The sequence below is a fragment of the Cupressus sempervirens genome, chromosome 9, assembly GCF_028749045.1.
Source record: "Cupressus sempervirens isolate cs-2001-9-10 chromosome 9, ASM2874904v1, whole genome shotgun sequence".
NCBI classification, from domain to species: Eukaryota; Viridiplantae; Streptophyta; class Pinopsida; order Cupressales; family Cupressaceae; genus Cupressus; species Cupressus sempervirens.
Genome location: NC_143126.1, coordinates 211,126,916 through 211,152,728, shown reverse-complemented (window position 1 = coordinate 211,152,728; position 25,813 = coordinate 211,126,916). Strand labels below are relative to the sequence as shown.

At 33.9% G+C, this 25,813-nt stretch overlaps 1 pseudogene; it reads right to left on the bottom strand.

Annotated features, from left to right (window-relative positions):
* On the bottom strand, nucleotides 1–25,380 carry LOC149538249 (leucoanthocyanidin reductase-like; annotated as a pseudogene).
* Between the last annotated feature and the right edge of the window lie 433 nt (nucleotides 25,381–25,813).

Here is a 25,813-nt window from a genome sequence, read left to right as displayed (position 1 = left end):
TTACAGGATTAAACAACTTAAAGCATAAAAGTCAGAAAAAACAAAAATAGCCTCAAAAGGCCAGAAACAAAAAGGCTCGAATCCAGGGAAACAAAGGCCAGGAACAGAGCCTGGCGGGTAGACTAGTGTCCCTTCATCTCCATTGCCTACAGGATTTCTGCAGCGTCGCTTTCCTTCTGGATGGCCTCCTCCACCTGGGTCGTGAGGGGAAAATGCATCTGGTCCCCCTGGCTTTCCTAGATTTCAGTCTCTTTCTAAGGATCCTCTCGGCTGGTTCTGTTCTCTGTACTTTGTTCCACGTTCCCCCCAAGACTGACATTGGTCAGATAGTCCCCCAGATTAACAATTTTTTCATTCAAGGTATGGAGGGTATCCACAATCTATTTAGTCAAAACCTAGTGGATGGAATCCAGCCTTTGGACCTTCTACTCGAGCTGGGAGATTATATCCTCCTGATTGTCACTGGGGTCCTTGCTTCTGTCTTGCTTGCTTGTTTATATCAACCTTTTGTTAAGTTGATGGTTTCTATGTCTAAACCTTTTTAGAGAATGGTACAGAGGAAGGGAGAGCTAAGGACGAAGGGGCTCCCTGTTGAATCGATTTCTTCTTCTTATTTGTGAAATTTTTAGCCCAATGGCCTATTTTATTATAGATAAACAAGAGAAAGAGAGAGATATTCAAACTTCACTTCATTTTTCAAAATACCTTCTTTTGAGTTAATCTCAACTACTGAGGGGAGATTCTCCATTTTCCCTATATTCACACAAACCCTAGGAATGAGGAGTCTATATTAGTTGAGGTACTCAGGTCAATAGAAAGGAGTTCCCTAAAGCAGCTTGCTAAGCCTTTTAGAACTTCCAAATTCCAAAATTCTAAGGAAAGATTAGGAAACCATACCCAAACTAGGATAGCCGAGAAGAAAGACTCATTATAGTTTCATTTTGGTGACCACTTTCAGAAGGATAAAGCCATCTTATCAAACATCTAGGGTCCTCCATAGAGGACATAGTTACAGTCAGCCTTGTTAGTAAACTCAAAAGACAAAAAACCCCTAGGAAGGGTTGCAATATCTACATGACCAATCAAATGCCACTATCTCTTTACAAAGTTATACATGGCTTCAATATTTGGATGAGGCTCAAGAAACTTCCCAATTAGGGTCAATACCATTGAATCTATTGAGTTAACAAGGATAGGATTAGGGACAAAAATATTATATGGGTCAGTGCAAGAAGTTGGGTCTCACTTTTGGCCAAAAAGTGCAAGTGTTTTTCCTGTTTTTGAATTTTTTTGTCAATTGATGTCAAAATTTGAGGTATTTAGAGATTGAATATTAAAAAACTCCAGAAATAAAATTTTTAGTGTTCGGAATCTAGTTTTTGAATATGTAATTTATTTGTGCACCCATATGATAGATTTTTTTTTGGTATGGATCTTTAAAAACCACTTTTTCAAAATACTTGTTTTAGAACCATACCATGCTCGTGTATGGACACCATAATTTGACACAAATAAATGAATTTTTGCAAATCCTTTTAAAGGGAGTTACCTAATACACCTAAGATTGATGACAATATTTTTTCTTAATTTTTTATTGAATAATTTTTTTATTATTAATTATTAATTTGCTATATAGGTAAATTTTAAAACCTCTTGTGTACGAACCACATAATTTGATCAAAATCTCACTTTTTTCAAATTTTTTTTTTTTAACATCAAAAGAATTGTATGTAGATTGATGACATATAAATTAATTTAAGAAAAATTATAAAATAAAAAGGTTATTAAAGTTTTAGTGAATGTCACTTTTTAACGTTTAGGAGATAGTTTTGATTAATAAATAATGAAAAAATAGAAAATAAACTAATAACACTATAAAATTTACATTTTTGAAATCAGAACAGCAAGACCTATAATGGGTTTTTGTCTCGTCAAAAAATTCAATAGGAATGACTATAAAAAAATTACGACAATACTAGAAATTATTGATTAAATGCCTTAGAAAAAAAAGGAGCACAAAGGCATGGCTTGATGGGACCAAGCCTATGCCATGCCTTTCCCCAAGGCAAAACCCCATGCAAAAGTCAGGAGCCATGCCAAATTCTCGCTCATGTCTCACGAATTGGGCACTCGATTTGTAATTCACAAATCGGGTGCCCGATTTCTTTAAACCATTATATCGACTTTTTTAAAATCGGGCACCTGATTGTTTTAAAAATTGGGTACCCAATTTTTAAAACAATCGGGTGCCCAATTTTTAAGAAATTCGGTACCCATTTTTGATGTACCTGTTGGGTCCCAAAAGCTGCCCCACTGACCCAATTTCAATGATTGAAATGATTGAACAACAGTTTTGACCTGCAACACTGAATTTCGTCACACTTATTCTATTTTCTTGTCCTCTTATACAATTTGCAGGCTACTAATTCAAATTCAAAACTGGTGCAAACATGGGATCAAAACAATGAAGAAAGAAGAAAGCAAGAGTTCTGATAGATGAGGAGATTGTAGCAAATAAAGAGAATGAAGCACAATGTCAACGAGAGAGAAGACAGAGAATTTGAGACTTGAACAATGTTTCAAAGGAGAAAGACATTGAAGATACCACGATGGATGAAGAAGTCAAAGAAGAGAACCCAGTACAAGAAAATTCAGGTGCACATTCTAATTATGCATTCAATACAGGTGTGTCTCCAAACCCTCAAATTTTCTCTCGTGATGAAATTGGTGATTTTTTGGAAGCAGGTTATGATTTAAATGATTTAGATTTTCTTCATGAGAAGCAATTGTCAAACAATCATGCACAAAACACTCCAATTGAAATTCTTGCCCCAAAAGAAATGCCAAGAAAATTTGAAAATGATATTCAAATCCCAAATAACAGTGAAAATAGTAAAGTATCTGAAAATAAAAATTGCATGAATGTAGACATAGAAACACCAACTACTAAACAAACATGTCACGATGATAGTAAAGTGTCTGAACATAATTTTCATATTCCTAATAATGTGTTAGATAATCTTGAGGGATTGCTTTCATGGAGACAAATTAGGACACATGCTATAGATTGTATAGGCATTTTTTTTATAATAAGAAATTTGGGTTTCAATGTCAGCTAATGTTGCAACTAATTAAAATGTCTAAAATGAAAAAAGTAATGAGAAGGTTGGGAATGTATGCAAAACCCAAGAATAAAAATGAGTCTTTAAAACAAGTTATATCCATTGTTGCTAGTGCATTTGATGTTATTAGAAAGAGAAGTTGGTCTAAAGATAAGAATGCAGCACGATGAGCAATAACAACAGCTTTAGTTAACAAATCAACATCTGACAAAAGATTGATTACCAACATAATTGGATATCTTAATATGAATCGTAAGACTTTAGAAAGAGTTGTAAAGAGAAGGGTTAACTTTGAATGTGATCCAGCAAATATTTTATGGACTTCTAGTGGTAGACTCCCGAGATGTGATATGAAACTTACTAGTGAAATCAAAAGTTTGATTGAAAATTTTTGGCATGATAATACAAGAGTATCACCTAATTCAAGAGATGTTCTTAAATTGAGAATTGGGTCAAAAATACGTGATCTACATCCTAAACACCTTTTGGACATGACTCAAATTGAATTGTTTAAAAAATTTGTAGATGGTAAGGTATTAAATATTACCATTAGTCAAAGATCTTTTGAAAAGTGTAAACCATGGTATGTAAAGATTAACAAGGAAAGAATCACATGTTGTTGTAAAACTCATATTCAATTTCATTACCATTATGATGTATTTCAATCTATACATGGTACCATGCATAGTAAAGAAATGTTGCAAGAATGTGGTATAAAATTACCACCTCAAACTATAAAAGATTTCATATCAGGTTTGTTTTGTAAGCCACCTAATGATCAATGCTTTCTTTTCAATGCATGTCTTTCTAGTACATGTGATATGTGCGGCAATCTTTCTTTGTTAGATGAATGTTTGCATGAAAATGCTTTGACTACTTTTAGACAAAAATTAGTTGAGGTAAAAAGATTCAAAACTATTGAATATCCATTGAAGGATGGGAAGTTTGGAAGAAGGTGTGATCTAGTTACAGATAAAGTTAGTTGTCATGCATTTATGGATGAGTTTAAGAGTGTGATCATACCAAAATATGTTAAACACTCTCAATATTCTAGATGGCTTGATGGACAATTTTGCATATGTAAGAATACATTTCCAATTGGTACTATACTTTCAGTTGTTGACTTTGTAGAGAACTACATGCTTGCACCGCAAGAAGAGGTACAACCACAATATTACAATTCAGTGCAAGTAACAATTTATGTTTATATAGTTTATAGGCATGCACCTGATAGTACAGAGGAGGATTGAAAAATATTGAGAGAGTACCATTTTTATTTAAGTGATAATAAACTCCATTCATCTGAGTTTGTCCAATGTTTTTTCAAGGTCTTTTATGATAATTTAAAGGAGAGACAAATTCAAATGACACAACATTGGATATGGTCAGATAATTGTATAGGACAATTCAAGAATGCTAGAATTTTCTATTGGTTGAGTAGGACACATAAGCAAACTAGCATCCAACATGTGTGGAGTTTTTTTGAGGCTAGACATGGTAAAGGAGAACATGATGGTGCTGGTGCATGTGTGAAGACAGCCCTTAGTAAATAGAAATTAAAATTTGAGGAAAGAGTTAAATTCAAAAATGCACATGAGATTGTCGAATGGTGTAACAAATATTTATACATAGGATCAAGTCAAAACTCTACAATCAAACATTTATTCTACCTAGTTGAAGAAAACAATATCCCTTCAAGATATGATTGTGATACAATTAGTGGTTTAGCTAAATGGCATTCATTTAGGAGTTCAGATTCTAACACTTGGACTATATGGATTAGGGAGCTTGCTTGTTTTTGTCAATTTTGTCTTGCAGGTGAATGGGAAGAATGTGAGAATACAGAATGGGTTGAAGATTGGCAACAAAGATCATTAGCACCTACTGACACGCATTTTGAAGATGATATAGTAAATGAAGGCCAAAATGTTACTTTTGCATCAGAAGACTATGATCGTATTTCAAACCTCATAGAACCAGGTATGCACAATTTAATTAGATTTTTTTGCAATCTCATCGTTCAATTTATATAATTTGCATATGTACACAAGTGATTAAAGTGTTTCTATACTTTATCTTATCTTGTAGGACATGTTTATGCTGTTATTGCACCTAGTGATAATGATGAATAGCTTGAGTATTGGCTAGCTAGATTTGTGGAACCTAAGAAAAAAATGACATGTCATCAAGTAGACGATGATGGTTTTGAGTATCCAAACGGGTCTGTTGTTGTAGCTGGCACCTGGCTACGTAGATACCTAACAAGAAGAAATGGTTTGCCAACATTTGAAGACTACCAAACCAAAAAGAAGATTTTACACTATTCTCATTTGGTTGTGGCAAAAAATATCAAATTAGAAAGATACAAAGGGAGACCTGCCAATAAGGTATTATGGACAATTTCAATGGACGAGCACAAGACAATCATAGATGCATTGCAAAAGAGAGAGGATGCAGATGGTACAGTGGGATGACTACATTTAAATCAAACACATGTAAGTTTTTTCATTATTGTATTATTTTTATATATATGTACTTATATAATTTAATTACATGTATGTTTGTGTTGTCAATACCAATTTAGAGAACTTATATACCTCTTATTCAGGTCTCAATTAAAATTTATGCAAATGTAAATGTTAAAGTGGATCGAACATCAACATCTTGTGCAATTTCATATAGTAAGTACATACAAATTACACATATATATTTACATAGTTCAGATACCTTGAATATTAATTTATGTGTTTATTAACATGTGTGTTTTTGTTTTACATTTTTATTTTACAGGACTTCATTTGAAGAGATGCGTTCAACCAATTTTATGTTTCAAATGAGTTTAGTGAACTATAAATATATCATTAACATTTTCTTACATATATTGTGAAATATGTTGTACAAACTAATTTAAAAATGAGAGTTTACTTCTATTTGAAAGTTAAAGGTATGTGCACTTGATAAACTATTATAAATTAATTGTCAATTTAAGTAATGACCTCCTATTTTGTTCTATTAATTTTACATTCAAGCATGTTTAAATTAATGTTTGTTTGAAGTTTCAAATTAATATTTATTGTAATATTAAAAACAAGTCACTTGCACATGATAATTTAAAGATCATTACTCATTGTATTCATTGTATTGATTATATCTTTCATTACCAAACAACACATTAAGATCACTTATGATGTACATTGTTAGGTACATTATCCATACATGTGTGTCTTAAGGGGACATGGGAGTCCTAATAAGTCATTATGTCTGTTATAATAGGTCTTATTAGGTGATAATGAGTCTTACATTACCAAACAACACATTAAGATTATCACTTATGATACATTGTTAGGTACGTTATCAATACATTTTTTAATCGAGTAGGTCAATTTTACTTGTATGAATTATCTCAATGCATAAATTCGATGTGATATTTATCCAATAATGCTCTATAGATAGTTAAAATTATTGTTCATCTTGCATATATACTTACAAAATGTGTCATATGTTCATGAATAAAATATGTCAGAATAAAGAAAATGGTTTGAATATACTTAAAACATGGTGAAACATAGTAATATATGTACTACATACACAAGTATGATAAAAAAATGTAAAAAAATAGTACATGGTCTAACATACATCATAACATGATCTATGAAGTGAAAAAATACATGGTCTAACATACAGTTTTAACTATCCTAACACAAAGTGTACATACATCATAAATAATATATATATACATCATAAAAACACAATCTATAGGTGCCAACAAGACCTAATCTATCTGATCAAATGTCATCTTTGCTCCACGCGAAGAGGACTCAGATGGATCATCATGTGTAATATGAGTCATCTCGTCATGTCGGGCACCCTGTGAGGTAGATGTATCACCTTGTGTAACAAGAGGCACGTCTCATCATGTACTTTCTTAATTGAAATGGGTCTCAAAATCTAGCTTGAAAATAAATTGAATATTCACTACATAATAAAATAAATTATACTACATGAGATGGGTGTCCCTCAGCAACGGGAGGAGGCGCACTGTCAAAACTACCAAATGCAGCAGTGGTGAGGTCTTGTAATTTACAATACATACATTTTTAAAATTTTATTTTAGAGCATAATGAACTATACATTATGTACATAAATCACAACACTGACCTCAAATGATGATGTAGGTACCTCCATCTAGCTAAGTCCTATGCTCTCAGCAACACTCGTGGTGACATAGTCCTAAAATTATGGATACATAAACGTTTAGTCAAAATTAAATATACATGAATATAATTACAAAGTACATAATTTGTACACTACATTTTTTATACACTATAAATTAAACATGTATATATAATGTATATATCATACCTGAGTGGTAGACAATGTCACAGATGTGTCTACAGGTATGCTAGCATGATAATCATAAGATGGAGTCAAAAATAGACTATACCGAGGCCTATATGGATGAGTATGATATCCATGCTCCTGTTCGTAAAATCAAAACACATAAAATATATATACATGTGAGTCAAAATTGTTCAAATTATAAGTTAATAATAATTTACATACATAAAAATAATACAAATTATTTGTCTTCAGTCAAAAGTTCATACCGCATGTATTTGAGGCTGTGCCTCAGTGGTAACTGGAGTAGGACTTGTACTAACATCAGTATGTGTAGATGCAGAAAATCCCTACAAAATCAAATAAAAAGAACATATGAGCACATGTTATTAAATTTGAATTTGAATGTAAATTTTTACAGTGTAATTCAAAGTGCATACTGTATAAGGGACGCCAACATCTGTAGGTCTCAGAAAAAGACTATACTGCCTCCTAGCAGGAACAGTGTCATCCATCCTCTATTATTTGAAAAGTACAAATTATTATAGTTAATACAATTACACATATATGTAGAAAGTAAATAATTATGTGCACTTTATATTTATATTGAAATTAAAATTAAATTACCTGCTGCTCTTGACTCTCTCCAGGCTCTCCCTGCTGCATGAGGTCAACAAATGATGACACATCTATCTCGTCACTACCATCACCGCGGGTAGGATATACATCATCATCAAAATCTGCACCCTCAGCATAATGGCCATCGTATGTTGCACCAGGATCACTCTGGGGGCCTGTGCATATGCCTCCACAACTAGTACAAACATGTCCAAGTGGAGGAGCATGTACCACCTACATCCACTGATGTACTAAATTGCCCAAAAGGGCACTCAAATGGGTAAAAGTAGATGAAATTGCATGATGATGGTGAGGAGCAGGCACAACAGGCGTAGGAAGAGGTAGAAGGGACTTAGCTCGCCTGCAGTTTCTCATTCTATCACTCAAGTTTTCCCCAGGCCTATCCTGAGGCATCCCTCTACCAACCCCCTAAAATGCTTTCATATTAAAATAGTTGGGTTTCAAACCCAACTCAAACTCAGCCCATAAATTCCCAAGGAAGTACATGGGCACCTCATGATTAGCATGTGGTGGATGGTCAAATACCATCCACCACCACTCCCAAAAATGTACTGCTATACGTGGATGTGTACACCACCTAATGGAAATGCGAGGCTTCTTCTCACTAATTGGTTCACCCATCTTAGGGTTTACAAAATAATGTTGAAAATTTCCTTTACCTATATGTAGGTTATAAACCTATTTGTATGATAAGCCATCAGAGTAGAAGGCATGCATGCCTTCCCTCCATGATCTAAATGAACTGATGTCTAAATCAAAATGATGAATGGAGTCAACCACGCCTTGCATGCTATCTCCAAGATGTAGTAGGTGAGGGGGGGGGTGCCTCGCACGTCAGATAGCCTCTATATCACTCATGAGGTTGTTGATGTTACGCCTCATGGTCTCGCAGAGCTCATTCATGGTGGGTGGGGGTGGATGTGGACATGGAGATGGAGGTGGCGGAGGTGGGGGTATCGGAGGGGGAGGGGGTGGCGGTGGGTCTATCAAATATAATCTGCATATATATTTAAACAACATAAAACATAAAACACATCAAAAATATATTACAACATAATACATGTATGAAAAAATTACTATTTAATAAAATTTAAATCTAAAATTTATCAACTAGATCTATATAAATGCACATATCTTTATTAAAATCATATCAATTAAATAAATAAAGTTAAACACTTAAGTCAAATTAAACATTAAATACTAAATTTTTAAGTATGAACTCATTATGGATTATACATGTTCATGTCTCAGGATGAAACAAAGTTAAGATTATGACAAGGTTATGGTTTACAATTTTGTTATGTTAACAGTTTTCATGATGGCTAAGCTTAAGATTATTATAACGATTGCGATCCTTTAATGTTAGGGAACTTACCTAGGATTATGGTTTTAGTTACAATTATATTTACCTATATTAGATATTTATTATGGTCCTAAGACGAGAGTTAAGGTTACAATTATCTAATGAAAGCTTAGAGATAGAATTATGAATTGATTAAAAAATATTTATGATTGTAGTTTGAATCCTAACTATTATCTGCTTTTTAACATAAGTAGTTTTCTATCAACAATGACACATCCAACATGAAAAAACATTAACTACCAAGGACAAAGGCAAAGACAATTATGCTATATAGAAAGGATATAACAAACTTCACAATTCTTCAAAGAATCTAAAATCTATCACATGACATTATTGTTGTAAAGTAGATCATATGAAATTCTACAAAAAGCAGTTGGCTGATCAAAAATTGTTCTTGGAAAGGTGTCAAAAATGCTCTTGTCATAGAGCATTCAAAGGAGTCAACCTTCTATGCAATCATATGACCATATTACAAACATAATAGAATAGGGAGAAGAACAAAGAGAAAAACCTTGTGTGACACAAGTACAAATCTCAACACTTAAAATAGGCATCCCCATTAACTAAGTCACCTAGGGATGAGGGGAATTTTGGGGCTTTTGGGAATGAGGGGACAATTCTACTATATAGAAAGGATACGAAAAACTTCATGATTCTTCAAAGAATCAAAATCTAAAACTTAACTCATGCATTATTGTTGTAAACCTGGTCATATGAAGTTCTACAAAAAGTAGTTGGCTAATAAAAAATATTCTCTAGAAAGGTGTTGAAAATACTCATGTTATAGAGCACATGCTAACAATTTCTCCATTGTTGATCAGATGATAGAATTATCAACAGAAGTTTAGATTACATCGCACACAAACAAGATGTTCCAAGAAAACTGGGACAAGATAATGGCACTAATTCTAAAGGTATGTTCTGACTTCTTGTCACATTTTGGAATAACCATGTAAAATTCACCTTTGGCATTTACAGTAGAAAGGGGGAAAAGATGTAAAGGTGAAAATATAAGAAGCTACATATAATTTCTAAAGCATATTGAGTATATATGTATGGAGAAGCACCATCATATTATGTACATATACAGGTATTGAGATAAACATCTCTTACAAAAGCAATTTCAGAAGATCTCAAAAATAGAGTATGGCACCAAGTTGAAAACCTTCTTGCAAACTATAAGTGTAGATCATGTCAGCCAATGAACTAATTTACATGTGAACCCTATCCCTAACCATATAATAATCCTAATTCTAATCATAATCCATAATTCATTACCTTATGAAGCTTTGGCTATCCATTTTATTGCCAAAGTAATCCCTTGGCTATCCACAAAATGGTCCTAATAGATTTATATAGAAGACCAAATTGATTTAAATAAAATGAGCAGGAAGAAGACAAACTTACACCCAATATTCAAGGAGAGAATCTTTTAACATACTTGAATTCCACCAACCAAAGTGAGATAATTAGAGTTCCAGTTGTTGAGTTTTCCAAAGATTTTCTTGTTGATATAAAGACACATTTCATTTATATGTTAGGGTTTAATAAAGATGGAATCCCTAGGTACCTAACCACTTAATTATGAAATCTCCATCCAATACCATATTTACTACACAAGGTTAGGGGACTCAATATTTAGCCCCTATAAGATAGATGTAGAGACATAAATATTACTACCCAATACAAAGAAAAGAGGTCCAATTTGATCATTAAATTACTTGTGTTGCACTCTTCTAGCTTAAAAAGAATACAAATATATTATCAACAAACTATGAACATTAGATAATTATTAATTATTTGGAGAGTAGATCCTCTAACTTTTAGAGACAACTAGTTATCTCTAAGGAGATAATGTAATGAGTCAATGTTCAACAATAAAAAATAAAGAGGATGCAAGAGGACACCCTTTCATAATTGATCTAGAGAGTCCTAAAAATTATGATCTAACCCCATTAATTTCTTTACTAAAACCTTGACACCAATCATAAGAGAGGACACCATTTGACATTTAATATTGGATGGAGGGCTTGCAACATCATCATAGTGAAACTCCATTCCACCCTTTTGTAGACATTTTCATAATCAATCACTAATACATTAGGGGTCAATTTGCGATGTTAATTTGCAATGGCAAGAAAAGATAATGTGTTTTTGGCTTTTTTTTTCAATTTTAGCCCGATTCCGTCGCAATTGTGACTGTAGGCGTCACAATTGCGATGCCAGTGGGATATAAGAGAAAAAAAAAGCCAAAAACCCTCATTTCAATGAAATCACGCGACACAGGGTTCTTTTGAAAGGAAAGGCACGCGCGTGGGAGATCACTTCAGTAGCATTGAGAGGGGCATTGAGGCGAACTCGAGGCATTCAGAGGGTCGGGCAGAGACCCGCATCAGCAAGGTTAGATTACATTATCTCCTATCCAATGTCGATGTTTTAACTCACGTTGTTTTAGTATTAGCATCATCACAATTTTTGAAGGCCATATCCAATGTGCCTCTTTTTTGTGGAACAAATTGTGGTTTGGAAGGTGGTGGCATTGGCAAGAAATGATGTGGGTCAATAGATTTCACCAAGCCACTAGGAGGTCTCCCCGAGCCTCACTACGCATGGGATGGGGTAGTCAATGCCTTTCCTCTATTGCTTCTCCTATCAGCTTCGTCTTATTCTCTAGCATATTGCGCATCTTTCCACTCAGGAGGTGTCATTCCTTTTCCATTACTAGGAATGAAGTGAGGTTTCACTTGATTGTATGAGATTGAATGTTGTATGTTGCAATGGTTAGATCACCAAATATAACCCCTACCATCAGGGACTTCCTTAATCATTGTTTTGTAATGACAAAGCAACGAATGTGCATCAATTTTAAAAGGGTTTGCCCCATCAGCTGAACTAGAGCTTTCACTTCCTCTTCTAGCGATTTTGTCTAACTCTCAAGAATGAACCTAAAATGGAAAATAAAACACAAGATATTACTGCAAAAAATTTAATTGAAAAAAAATGACATTATAACCCCTTAATATGTACACTATGTATAAAAATAGTATTTAAAACTTCTTGAAATACTTTAATTAAAACTTGATAAAAAATCATTTTCCCATTAAATCTGCCTTCCCCAACAATTTCAAAGTCTTTGATGCAGGTCTTAGTCATCCAGAGCATTCACTTTCGAAGAAAAATGCTACATCTCTAGAACAAAGCTAAAATAGTTAAAAATGTTTGAGAGATGAATGAATGACCATCAAATGACTTTAGGCAACCATTATTGGTTGAATTAGAGTTTAGAAGGGCCATATTATGATTTATTTTCACTTTAATTTAAGAAAAATCAAAGTGGGGCTCATTTTTGGACACCCAAACCCACAGATTCCTCCAATTGCACTCTATTGCAGCTCCTCACTTCACATTACAGGTTGTATTTTTGGCACTGAGTTGGCCAAATAATATGTGACAACTAATCATGCTCTTTTCTCTTTCTCATTTAACTTAGTACCAAAAACATAATATAGAGCACTTGTGCTAATTTAGAAGCATTAGCAGTGATGGCAGTGAGTTGATTGGCATCCTTGCATTGAGTTGATATTGTCATTATTAAACTAAGTATGAAAATATGAACAATCACATTATATCTATCTCTTGGATCGGGTAGTATATCCCTAATCAAGATGGATTGAATGATAATCATATGGGATCTAGTTATGATCCTCTATATTCATATTAGAGGCTTTGATGTTGAAATTGGCTTAGCAAATAATCATGACGATGACCATAGGGTCTCTTGATAATTTTTTTGGTGACTAATCATAATCAATAACCTTTAGATTTGTTGGCTAATTAAGTTTATGCCTATGTGTCTCCTCAAGGAGACATGTAGTTGAACAGTTACAACCGCCCCTCATATGCCTCTTGATTGCACTAAATAAGATGACTGATCACAAGAGATGGATTATCAAGATTCATAAATGATTCTATCTCTTCAGATTGGGAATTCTAATAAGTGATCTAATTATATATTCAGACCTAGCAAACATTTTTCAGAGCCAGGTTAATAAAGGTATCACTTTAAGAGAGGAAGGTTGCCAACTATGAAATCAATACCATATGCCTTTGCAATTTTGAGCCCAAGATGGTGAGAGATTTCAAGTCACCTCATTTTCATCCTCTCTAATGTCTACAACAAAAGAGTATCTATAAATTTGTATGATGTTCTGCACAAATTTAGTTTCAATAACACTCGTTGAGTAGCATTTGGCCATGAAAGAGAAGAGGCGAAAATCAAAAAATCAGTGTTTAGGTTGTTGTGCTTGCTAGCACGTTTTGGCATGAGGGAGCAAGTACCAAAGTGTTGGGCCTATCATTCTCGCAGAGGGTGCTCCTGAGCTTCCCATTTCTACAAATGGTGTAACACTTGTTTAATTGCATGTTTAGTTTGGCATGTAGATGAGCATGTGTAATATTTTTCTTGTAGATCTATTTATTTTTCTTGTAGGGAGACATAGCATAATAAAAGGAAATATGGTTAAAAGTATTTATTCAGAGCTCATTTTCAAATTGTTTGAAAGATCACTCAAGTCATTCTTTAAATGTATAGATTTGTGGTTTTTTCTATCAATACAAATCATGCTGTTGTTAGTAGGCTTAATTCCTTTTGATTACTATCTATGGCATTTTTTCATCTTCTTCACAGGGGCAGGAAAAGCCATACAAAAAGTTTCAAGCAGTCAGCATAGCTTCTGTTATTGCTCAACTAGTTAACAATATACCAAAAAAATGCATCATTTATCCATCTGTATATTTTTACTATTTTTCTTAAGTTGACAATGCTTCCTTTTGAATCTATTTATGTTAAAGCAGGATGTAGCAGAAAAACAAGTTATACAGATGAAAACTTGCATTGTTGCACTTACAGCTGACATTTGACACTTGGAGTTGATATGCACGTTTCTTTGAGGTGGGTGATAACAAAGAGCTCATCAATTTTCACTGTGTTATCTTCTGGCTACAAGTCTACACCATTCTTCACTATTTTTTATTTATACCTAATACAATTTTATTTTTCAAAATGTTTATCATTGCCACAGTTTTTGACAGTTGGCTTCTTTGTATTAACGCCTATAAGGAGCCATTGGATATTGGAAGATAAAGGTTATACACCATTTGATACAAATAATCAGTTTACCAATCGACCCCTAGGTTCATTCCATTTGCAGTAAAATCTTCATTACATAGAAAATGTTCACAAAATCTATGTCAATGCTCACACATCTTCTTGGACTTATGCAAATCTATGTCAATCCTCACACATTTTCTTGGACTTACGCAAGAACTATGCTACCCTGCAGCTCTTGTTAAATATGTTATCAACTTGACTTTTCTATTAAAGGCTCTCATGCTGAATTGAAAGCCAGGTAAAGAAATAGATATTATACACTATTTTGTTGGTACCCTGTGTAGCACAAAAAACTTGTTCTTACTATACAAAAATTTTCTTTTCTTTTGTTTCATTGCAAATCTTCTACTTGCACGGAGGTCTCTCCCCATCATTGGACACACTTGATAACATTCAAGCTTTGGATCACATATAGGAAGTGCATCTATACACATAAGTATAAACTTCTTCTTTTCCTGCAACACATATAACAGCAATTTTAAGTGCTTACAAGGTATATATTTAGGAATAAATATTACATCCTGATTTAAATGTATGAAAACAATTTTCATTCCTTTTAAGCTTCATTCATCTCGAGGCGCAATTCACAAACTCAGAATAGTGGCTTTTGTTCTTCAGGATACCTTTAGGGGAAGAGTATGTGAATGCCCCCTCGTGTCTGGAGTCTAATTTAGAGGAGATGGCTATTTACACTGCTAAGGTTTTTTGAATCTAATTCTAAACAACATTGCTTGCTATTGTTGAATCTAATCTAATGTATATTTTAACTAGACTTTTAGCTTATATGTTTTGAAATTTTTGTTAGGCCTTGTAGTTTGTATAATTTGATTGCTGGAGAGCTTCTATAGCTAAGCAAGAAGGTTGTTGCATGAGTTATAGCCGCACGCTCGGGTATGAAAATTGTTTTTTTTTTATTCTAATGTATATTTTAACTAGACTTTTAGCTTATATGTTTTGAAATTGCTTTTAGTGGCTTAATGAAGTAAGGTCTCTTGAAATAAGACCTTCAGGCGGTTGGTCAAAGTTTTACAAATAATCTTAGGAATAAAGTTAAAGAAAGTATTTTTAAAATATTAAAGTATTTAGCTAGGTCTAAGAAGATTTGTGTACTTTCGATAGTTTTGCTTAGTTTTTGAAAGTTGTAGACCAAAGCTTTCATAGCCTAATTTTTGCTTCCTGCAAAGAACGATCATGTCAGATAATATAAGTGAAGAACAAAACAGGGAGACAATCGCTAGATTGTGGTCTAACTTGAAAAGAAAAGGTGATGGAAAATATTATTGTCCTTGCAATATTTGTAAGGGCTTAAACTGTAGAAGACTGCTAATCAAAACAGTTAAGAGACATTGTAGGGAGAATGGTCACATTGAAGGGGGGGATGACTATCATCCACTAGTAAGTCGTTCATTATATCATTTTAACAATTTATATACATATGAAATCATTTGATGATGAGTTGATGATCATGTTTATTTATGTTAATCAATTTTATATAGGTTGATCTTCCCAAGGAAGTACATGATATGAACCACAACAATCCGAAGAATATGGTTTTCGAAGTGGAGGAACATGGAGGTGCAAATATCAAAGGTGAAGATAATGATCCCATGGAAGATGACGATCATGTGCCAGAAAACACAATTGAAGAGGATGGTATAAATGCATTGATCCATAACACATCTAGTCCAAGCGTATCTGATCATGATGATGATGATAGCCTCAATGTACCTCTACTTCAGAAGGCATATAAGCCCCTATACAAAGACTCCCAAACAACTCTTCTCTCTGTTGTATTGTTGTTGTTGAACTTGAAGGTTATGAATGGTTTATCCAACATAACAATGTCACGTATATTAAGGTATGTCATATATGTCTTTATAGTTAACAAAGGGTGAATAATGTACCACTAATATTGTTTATATTAACAACTTATATTTTTTGTTGTAGATTGATAGGCAAGTTTTTGTTACCATCATCAAATATTCTACCTCGCTCATATCGAGAATTAACTGCTATTATGAAAGATATTAGAATGGAGTATGAAGCAATACATGCTTGTCGCAATGATCATATTATATATTATAAAGAACATGAATTTGCAACACAATGCCCTATATGTCATATGAGTAGATATCAAATAGATCGACTAACAAAAAAGGTGCCTCAAAAGTTTCTTCGTTACATCCCCATTATTCCACAGATGCAACAATTATTCAGGTGTAGTAGCTTGGCTCAATTTATGGATTATCATGCACACAATAGAAGTCGAGATGACATTATTCGAATCCCTGTGGATGGTTCGGCATTTATGCACATAGAAGAAAAGTGGCAACACTTCAAAGAAGAACCTTGTAATCTCAGGCTTTCATTGGCAGTAGACGGTGTCAATCCATTTGGAGAGATGAGATTTGTTTACTCAGTGTGGCCTGTTTTTGTTATCAACAATAACATTCCTCCATGGATGTTAATAAAGAGGGAGCACATTATGTTGGCAATGATTGTTCCAGGTATCTTATCATTTGATAGTTATTAATTTACATGTACTTACAAATCTTGCAGTAAAACGATCACAATAATTATGTAATGTTACTGTTCATTCAAGTAGGTAAATATCAAGTAAAAGATATGAATGTATATATTGAGCCTCTTATCAACGAGTTGGTGGAGTTATGGAACGGTATCACTATGTATGATGTGTCTAGACCAATAGGACAAAGACAATTTCAATTCCATGCAATACTTGCATGGGCAATACATGATGCCCCAGGGCTAACACATTTTTGTGGTATGTTATAGTGAATTCAAGTTGCGCACAATAATTCTAATTATAAAAATCAACATATTTAATAATCCAATTATATCATTATCTTCTAGGTCTTCAAACAAAGGGAAAATTTGCATGTCCAGTTTGTGGTCCAAAGATGAAATCTCATTATTCAAAAAATTTAGGAAAGTAGGTGTTTGATGAGTGTAGACACTTCCTCCATAGGAATCATAAGTATCGAAGTATAGAAAAACATCTTTTCAATGGGAAAGAAGAGACTACATCAAAGCCACGAAGAATGACACCTCGCTTATGGAAGTTGGAATATAATAGAATTAATCGTCGAGGTAATGTCGTTCCACCTAATGGTTTATGTTTGTAATTTATATATTTCTATTGTGATTTTTGTTGACTAATTGTGTAATTGATGGTCGTGAAGGTCATCAAGGCAATACTGACAACCTTCTAAAGGGACTAAAAAGCTATCCTAGACAATTTAGTAGGTTTCCCTACTACGAGCACTTAAAAATTGTGCATTTGTTTGATACTATGCATATTGGAAAGAATATAACAGAGACATTGTGGAAAATATTGGATGGAAGGCGCAACAAAGAAAAAATTGTCAAAATTTGTAATGACATACATGAATCCAATCATGCATTGAAGAATTTCATTCACTCAAATAGCAACAGAGATCAGATTAATATAAGTGCCCTTCCATGGTTATTAACGAAGCAGCAAAGTGATGCCATAAAAGAAGTCATACGAAAAATTCGATTCCCCACAGGATTTGTTGCAAACATAAACAATCTCATATCAAAAAAAAGTAAATTTGGGCCAAGGCTCAAAATGCATGATTGGCATACTTTTGTCAAGGTAAGTTATGTTCTTATGTATTTACAATATATTCATAAACTATGTGTATTGTTCATTATGTTATGTTAGAAAACAATGAAATGATTGGTTTATAATTACTACAGTACGTGCTTCCTCTATCTCTCCTAGAGCACTTCAACAATAACATCAAACAAGTGATATACGATCTTGGAAAATATATGAGGTAAGTAGTAATATCTATTCAATTTGTTGTATATATTTATTATATTCGCGATTTTTTTTTCTTGCTATGTAATCTATTGTATTTTATTTTGTAAAGTCTCATATCTATATTTTTTTGTGACTTGAATCTCTTAATGTAGGTGGTTGTCATCTAAAGAAATCCATAAAGAAGATATAAACTATTGGAAGAAAAGAATTCCTCATTTACCGTGTGAAATGCAAAAGTGTCTACCTCCAACTTTTTTCAATGCACAAGAACACTACCTCGTGCACCTAGTTGAGGAGATTGAATTGTGTGGACCTGTACACACTAGGTCAATGTGGATGGTTGAGAGGCATTTGAAATCTTTGAAGGCTTTGGTTTGACAAAGAGCACATCCTGAGGGTTCTATGGTAGAGGGATATATGGTATACCAAACTATGGTGTACATTACTGAATATCTTCCTAAGTTTGCATCAAATATCCATGTAGATCGCATTTGGGATATCGAGCCTTTTAAAAAATTAGAAGGGGAGTACTTGATGGGGAAAGGTACATTGAGGAAACTGAGAGGTAATAAATTATAAGATTTTATTGTAATAAATTATTTCTTAATCTTCAAAATAAATCGGTTGTAAGCTGTCTATTTTTTTTTTGTACATGTGCTCGAGAGTGGGATGCGCTACATTTGTATATTGCAAACAATCTTGATTGGATGATGGTATGGATTGAACGATGTCAACATTCTGGTCGCACATTAACATGGGAAGGTGTATCTTCATTGGTTAAAGAAGCTCATCGTAATGGAGATTCCAATGTTACACAAAGGGAAATAGATTTAGCATGTGGTTAAGAGATTTCCAGGTACATACAAATTTATTAATCACCCATATGTTTATCAACTCACGATGCAATAATTTTGATATGTTTCACATATTATTGCAGGTTAAACACCACAAGGCTATGTTTTATAATGGTCAAAAATTTCACGTCAAAGTGTTGGATGACATGAAGAAAACTTGTGATTCAGGAATAACTGCAGTCTTTCAAGTGACTAATATTTCATCTAGAAATGACTTACATCCTCAAGAGTTTGAAAATTGATACTATGGCATTTTGGATGAGATACTTGAGTGTGACTTTAGTTCCTTCAAATTAGTACTCTTCATTGTCAAATGGTACAGGCTACGACTTAATCCAAATGATCCTAATAGAACTGTTATTGAACATGATAATGGATTTACAATGGTTAATACAAGGTCATTTGAGCCAGTTGGGGATGAGCCTTATGTTCTTCCAAGCCAATGTGAGCAGGTATTTTACTCAGATGTTCCACATAAACTGGGTTGGTCATTTTTTGTTAGACATGAACGGAGAGGAAGGCTAATAAATTATAATGCGATGGAAGAAGAAGATGTCGAAGAAGTAGAAGATGATGTAGATGGTGATCACGATCGACAGTTATTGGATGATGTTCCTGACACAAATTTTCATGAAGAAGAAGAAGATGATGATGACGATGATGCTGCTACTGATGATGATGATGAAGATGATGTTGATGTTGATTATGATGTTGATGATGATGATGATGATGACAACGATGACGACGATGATGGCGAGGATGATGATGATGACGACATTGATGATGATGATGAGGATGATGATGATGATGATGATGATGATGATGATGATGATGACAACGAGGATGATGATGGTGGAATTTAGAGGTATGCCATCAATCCTTAATCTATTTAATATTCATTTCTTGATAGAAATATGTTTGTCTTATATATATGGTTACATAGTTTATTCATTATCTATTTAAAAGCTACAAGTTTCAACTACAAATAGAATACTACTAATCTAAATTAGCTATTAATATAAATTAATTAAATAAAACTATTTAAAACACATATTGATGCGTGAATGTATTGAGCCTTATTTTCTTTCAAGTTAAAAGCATTTGTAAGTGTTTAGTTTAGAAAATGGAATTCATTAAATATCTATAAAAGGGAGTTGTACCTAGAATAAAATTCATAGGGAAAACATAATATAAGTGCTTACCCAATTTTTTGGTTAATAATTTTGCCTCTGTAGGTGATACAAAGACCCTAGGTGGACTTGCAATCATTCATAACAAGAGGGACTTCCATAGTGTTCTCACAACACCAACCAAGCATCTTCATAAGATCCCTCCAACTCCATAACCTATCAGAGTGCACACCAAATCCTTTTGCCACCTTAGGTTCTACATCTTTGGAATAATCCCATGAATGTCCCTCAATCCATCCAATAGATTCATCCAAGCAATCTAATCAACAAACTATCAAATGCTCACAATGCCTCAATAGGCGCCAAACTTGACATCACCTTAACTAGGTGTTTCCCCCACCTCCACACACATCAAAAAACTTCAAATAGCATGTCCCCAAGGTGACTAAGCCCTCAACTCATCAGTTGATACAAAAACCCAGTTTTAGCCCTTCACTAAGCCTACTTCCCTAGTAGGCTTATAATGTGAGCCTGATTTAAGTGTTTTATTGTGTACCTTTTAATGTTTTCAATTTTTATGTGATTATAATGATAGATGTGATTATGATTATGATGTGATTATGCTCACGATAATTGAATTACATTTGCAGGAAACTAAACCCCTTTCAGGAGCATCCCGCACAGTCTCATGGATCGACAGGTATAAGTCAATACTCCTTATAAATAGTCTATTTAATACACTTATCAATAGTAAGATTGATGTCTTCTAAGATCTCTCCCATTTTTAGGTACCAGTGAATAGGTATTTGTCAGAAGTGTCTTCCTCGAGTGAGGGAAATATAAGAATGGAAGAGGAAAGTGAGACGTGCAGTTTATCTAGAACAGGGAGATTAACTAGAGGTCAAAGGACTAGAAGAAAATTCAATAAACGCATGAAATTTTTCCTTGCTCAAGGGAGGTCATGTTCTTATGATGATGAGATGGAAGGCGACATCGAGGTGCCCTTGAGGTACCAACATCTACAGAAACATTGGGTACCCAAGGAACTTCCTCCAATAAACACTAATTTTTGTGTTAACAAGAGGATATATCGCATAGCACCATCATCACTACATGGTTTGGGCCTATTTTCTATGGACGGCATACAGATGTCTTACAACAAAGTTTCTAAATTGATGGAGTATGTTGGACCATGTTACGATTACAAAAGTTGGATGCATATTGTTCAATATAAAAATAGTATGCGTAGGTATGCCCTCTCGGAAAATTATATACAATAGCAAGACAATAATCAAAGTAAAAGTGTGGCTATATACATTGATGGAAGGCCAAAAGCAATAGGGAATATTGTGGGTTTTATAAATAGTACACGACCTGGGTCAACTATAAAGCAACCCAATTGCATATTTGAGGCACGCGAGGGAAATCATGTATTCATCTATGTGATAAAATCAATACGTGTAGGGGAAGAGCTTCTTATTGATTACAATTTGAACCGCATAGATACAAACGAGGCTACTATCATGGGGGTGGTACATACTATTAAACCAACTTCTAATCAATGACTCCAACATACCATTTAGTCAATAAATTTTTGGCTAACATTTTTATACTTGATCTTTGACACAAGGGCACAATATGGAGCAACCGCTCGGAGGGGATGTTGGCGATGTTCCTGACTCATCTACACATGAGCAGGTAAAACTCATTGTAATTGTGCAAACTAGATAGAAGCAAAATGTTATTTTTTTAATGTTGTTTTCTTCATTGTTTTAGAGTAATTTTGATAATACTAATACTATTGTTGTCACAGAGGGCTAGTGATTGGAGGGAGGGAAAGGAACCTGCAGTCCCTAATCAGTAGCCCCACCCTGAGGAGGACCCTTTTTATATTGATTTAGCAAACACCGATGATCCGATCGGTTCGACTAAAAAGTTGCTAAAGAAAATTTGCAGAGAAATTTTACGTTTGGCAACCATAAAGCCTACTACTCAGGAAATAAGAGAAAGGGGAGCTGAATTGATGCACACCTCTAAAACCTTAAAAGTAAGTATTAATGAATTTTTTTATTATAACAAGAGTTCAATAATGGTTTTTATGTTATGCTCTTTTATGTATTAATTAAAATATGGATGCATTATCTTTACAGAGGTTTTTGCGTGATTTCGAGCCTCGTTCCCATGATGAGGGTGGTGCAAGTGGTTTAGGTAGATCGCATGTTCCATTCCCCACTTCTGTTTTCCACTGAATATATATAGGAATGATCATAATCATTGACAATACATGCTCGAACAATCCTTTTTTTTAATGCTCTAACAATCTTGTCCATGCTAGTCCACGCGTTCTATATTTATGCATGCTCTAACAATTTTATTCTTCAGCTTCACATCAATTGAATCCTATGATGACGTCGCCTCCATCCAGGACAACCACAAATCTCTTTCTGACTACTGAGTCAGCAACACACGGCTTACAAGCATCGACTGTTGCACCATCTGCTGGTACACAAATCCCTCTTTTTCTCTCTTATGACAGCAACAAACAGTTTTTTTTACAACTTTTTAACATCAATTATCATTTGTTTTTTTATACTTCGTGACAAAGACTTATGAAACTTATGAAACTTTTTGCAATAGGAGCTACAGCATCATTTCCTGGATGTTCCTATGTTCCTAGTACAGGAATAGTGAAGGATTTCATATTGATCGTTAGCGACAATGAAGGCATTCCATTAAAAGTAGCCAAAGTTCCAGGTACTTTAAAGTTATTATTATTCTATAGTGATATAATAGTAATTTGGTTTTTGATCACTCTTCATCGACTAATGATCCCATGATTGTTTTGTAGGGAATGATCTTTTTGGGAGAAAACTTGGTGATGAGTGTTTGCGAATATTCGGGCCCACCATGCGTACCTGGTGGAACATCATATCCTAACTAAAACCCCGAACCACTATTTTGATTTCATATCATTGCTATAATAGTTTTCCTTTTCATCAATTTCTTGAACTATATTAAAGGTAGCTTCACTTCATTTATGAGTCTAACATGTTTTTTTTTACTTAAAAGGTGGAATAACCAACGCAAACCGTTGAAGGATGATCTTACAGAGAGCATGACCCAACTCTTTGGACCTCGTGCATTCGAGAGAAACAAGCTCCTTGAAAAAGCTAGTTTATGTTTGAAGTATATTAGGGACCAATACAGGAAAAATTTATGGGATAACCCCAGGTACGAGCGCCCGCCCTATGTTCCTGAGGCTGAGTGGCAAGCTCTGATTTTGGATGGAAAGTATAAAGCTGACAAGAAAAATAATATTACACTAATGGAGAGTACAGAAAGGTATGTGATACTTTTGAGAATCTAATTATGTACTAATTAACCTCTATATTTATACTATCTAACATATTTCAAACTTTTCATAGATTGCCTGACACATCAAAGGCAACAAAGGCAAGACTAGAAAAGCACGGGACACACAAGCTCGGCTCTGGTGGTTTTCTGAAACTTCAAGCAAGAGTTGTAAGTATTAGTAAATGAAGAATTGTATCAAATTTTTAATATAATGTGATGGGAAATGCTAGGACTCCCTTATTTAGCTCATCAATTATAAATAGGTCAATAGAATATAATAACAGTAGTGGATTTTCATATTCAATATTAACAATTCAATAGTTGAACTTGGACTCTACAATCTAGATTAGTGAAGATTCCTTCATTTACTAATATGACATTATTTAAAATCTCACCCTTGATGTTTCCATTTCCATAGATTTCAAACTGATCTTGGGGAGGAGCAAGCTCAGAGGGATGGGTATCATAAAATTAAGGCCACCCAGCAATAGAATTGCAGCAGATGCAAGTGTATGGAATGTTGGATGCCTCAATTGCCCTCCTAACAACTCTCTTTTCTTTGTAAAAGCTTAGCCCTATTTCTACTGGATTGGCTCTGTCTATATCATGCCCAAATTCCGAAGGAAGAAACCTCTGCATCAAAGTTCAACAATTCTTAAGTCTATTACAGTTAACAAGCATTCATGGTAATAATGTTAAGGTCCTATGTTCTGACCTTAATAGTGCCAATTTCTTTAATGGCGTCTACAATCTTAAGCTGATCTGTAAGTTGACTACCACCCACAATTGAAATAACAATATCAATGCCTTGCATGGCCTTTACCATTGAATTATGATCACTTAAATCTCCATGCAGAACACCCATTATAATATACATGCACATTAATAAGACCCATTACAGAACATGTAGACATTAATAAAACCCATTACAACACAAATTTTTACAACTATAAAATAGCTCATGATCCCAACCAAATTAGACTCATTGATAAGGAGATCACTGATCGAACACCCCTTCTTAACATAATTTCTAAATACCCAACTTCACAACAAGATAGTCAAACATGATTATTTGTGAGATGACCACTATCTAACAATTTAGCAAATAGCTGCAATAGTAGTTACCATGAACAAACAAGCAAAGCTTAATCATATATTCTAAACCTATATGACCAATCAAAACAATCTACAGTCTGTAAAATCAATATTTTAAACAAGTACACACACTTTACAACTATGCCATACATATCTACCACAAAATCTTAGTTATGAATAGAGCTAGTGACATACATAGACAATGTTAACACCAGAATCTTTCAATTCATGGAGGCACTTTTCTTTGGCAAAATCATGGGCAGTGATGGGTCTAATGAGAGCATAGGTAGAATGGCCTACATTTACAGCTGCAAGTGCAACAAAGTGACCAATATAACCAGTGGCTCCAATCACTAATATTTTACTTTTCTCTTCATTCACAAAATCCTCATATGAAGAAATCTCACAAATGGAGGCCATGGTTGAGACTGAATTTTCCTCCAATATTTGAGAATAAAGGCAGTGATTGAAAGAATGAGGGAATGTAGCAGCACTTGCAGCCATTTTTATTTCCAAAGAGCTGAACTAACTCTTACCCAACTTAAGAATTTGGAGACAATATGTTGGTACAAGAAAAGCATACAAACACGCAACATTTATATAGTAGATTGCTCCATCAAAACTACTCGATTTTTCTCCTATTATATTGTGATGGATATAGATGATTTGTTGTTGATTGTTAGGTAGACTTCATGTTGCTAACAAAAGCAAAATACAAGTTGAGTATTAAATGTTTTCAGCACTGCCCATTACATTAGACTTTAAAGTTTTAATTTTTTTAAGAATAGAAATAATTGCAGTTGTGATGGAGTGAAATTGGATCCTCTAGGACTCCCAAAGACCAAAGACAGTTTAGAACAACTCCAACATGACCAAAATAAGGTGTAACAAGGGTTGGAAACCCTGCTAACTATTTACCATTTCCTTTTGATATTTT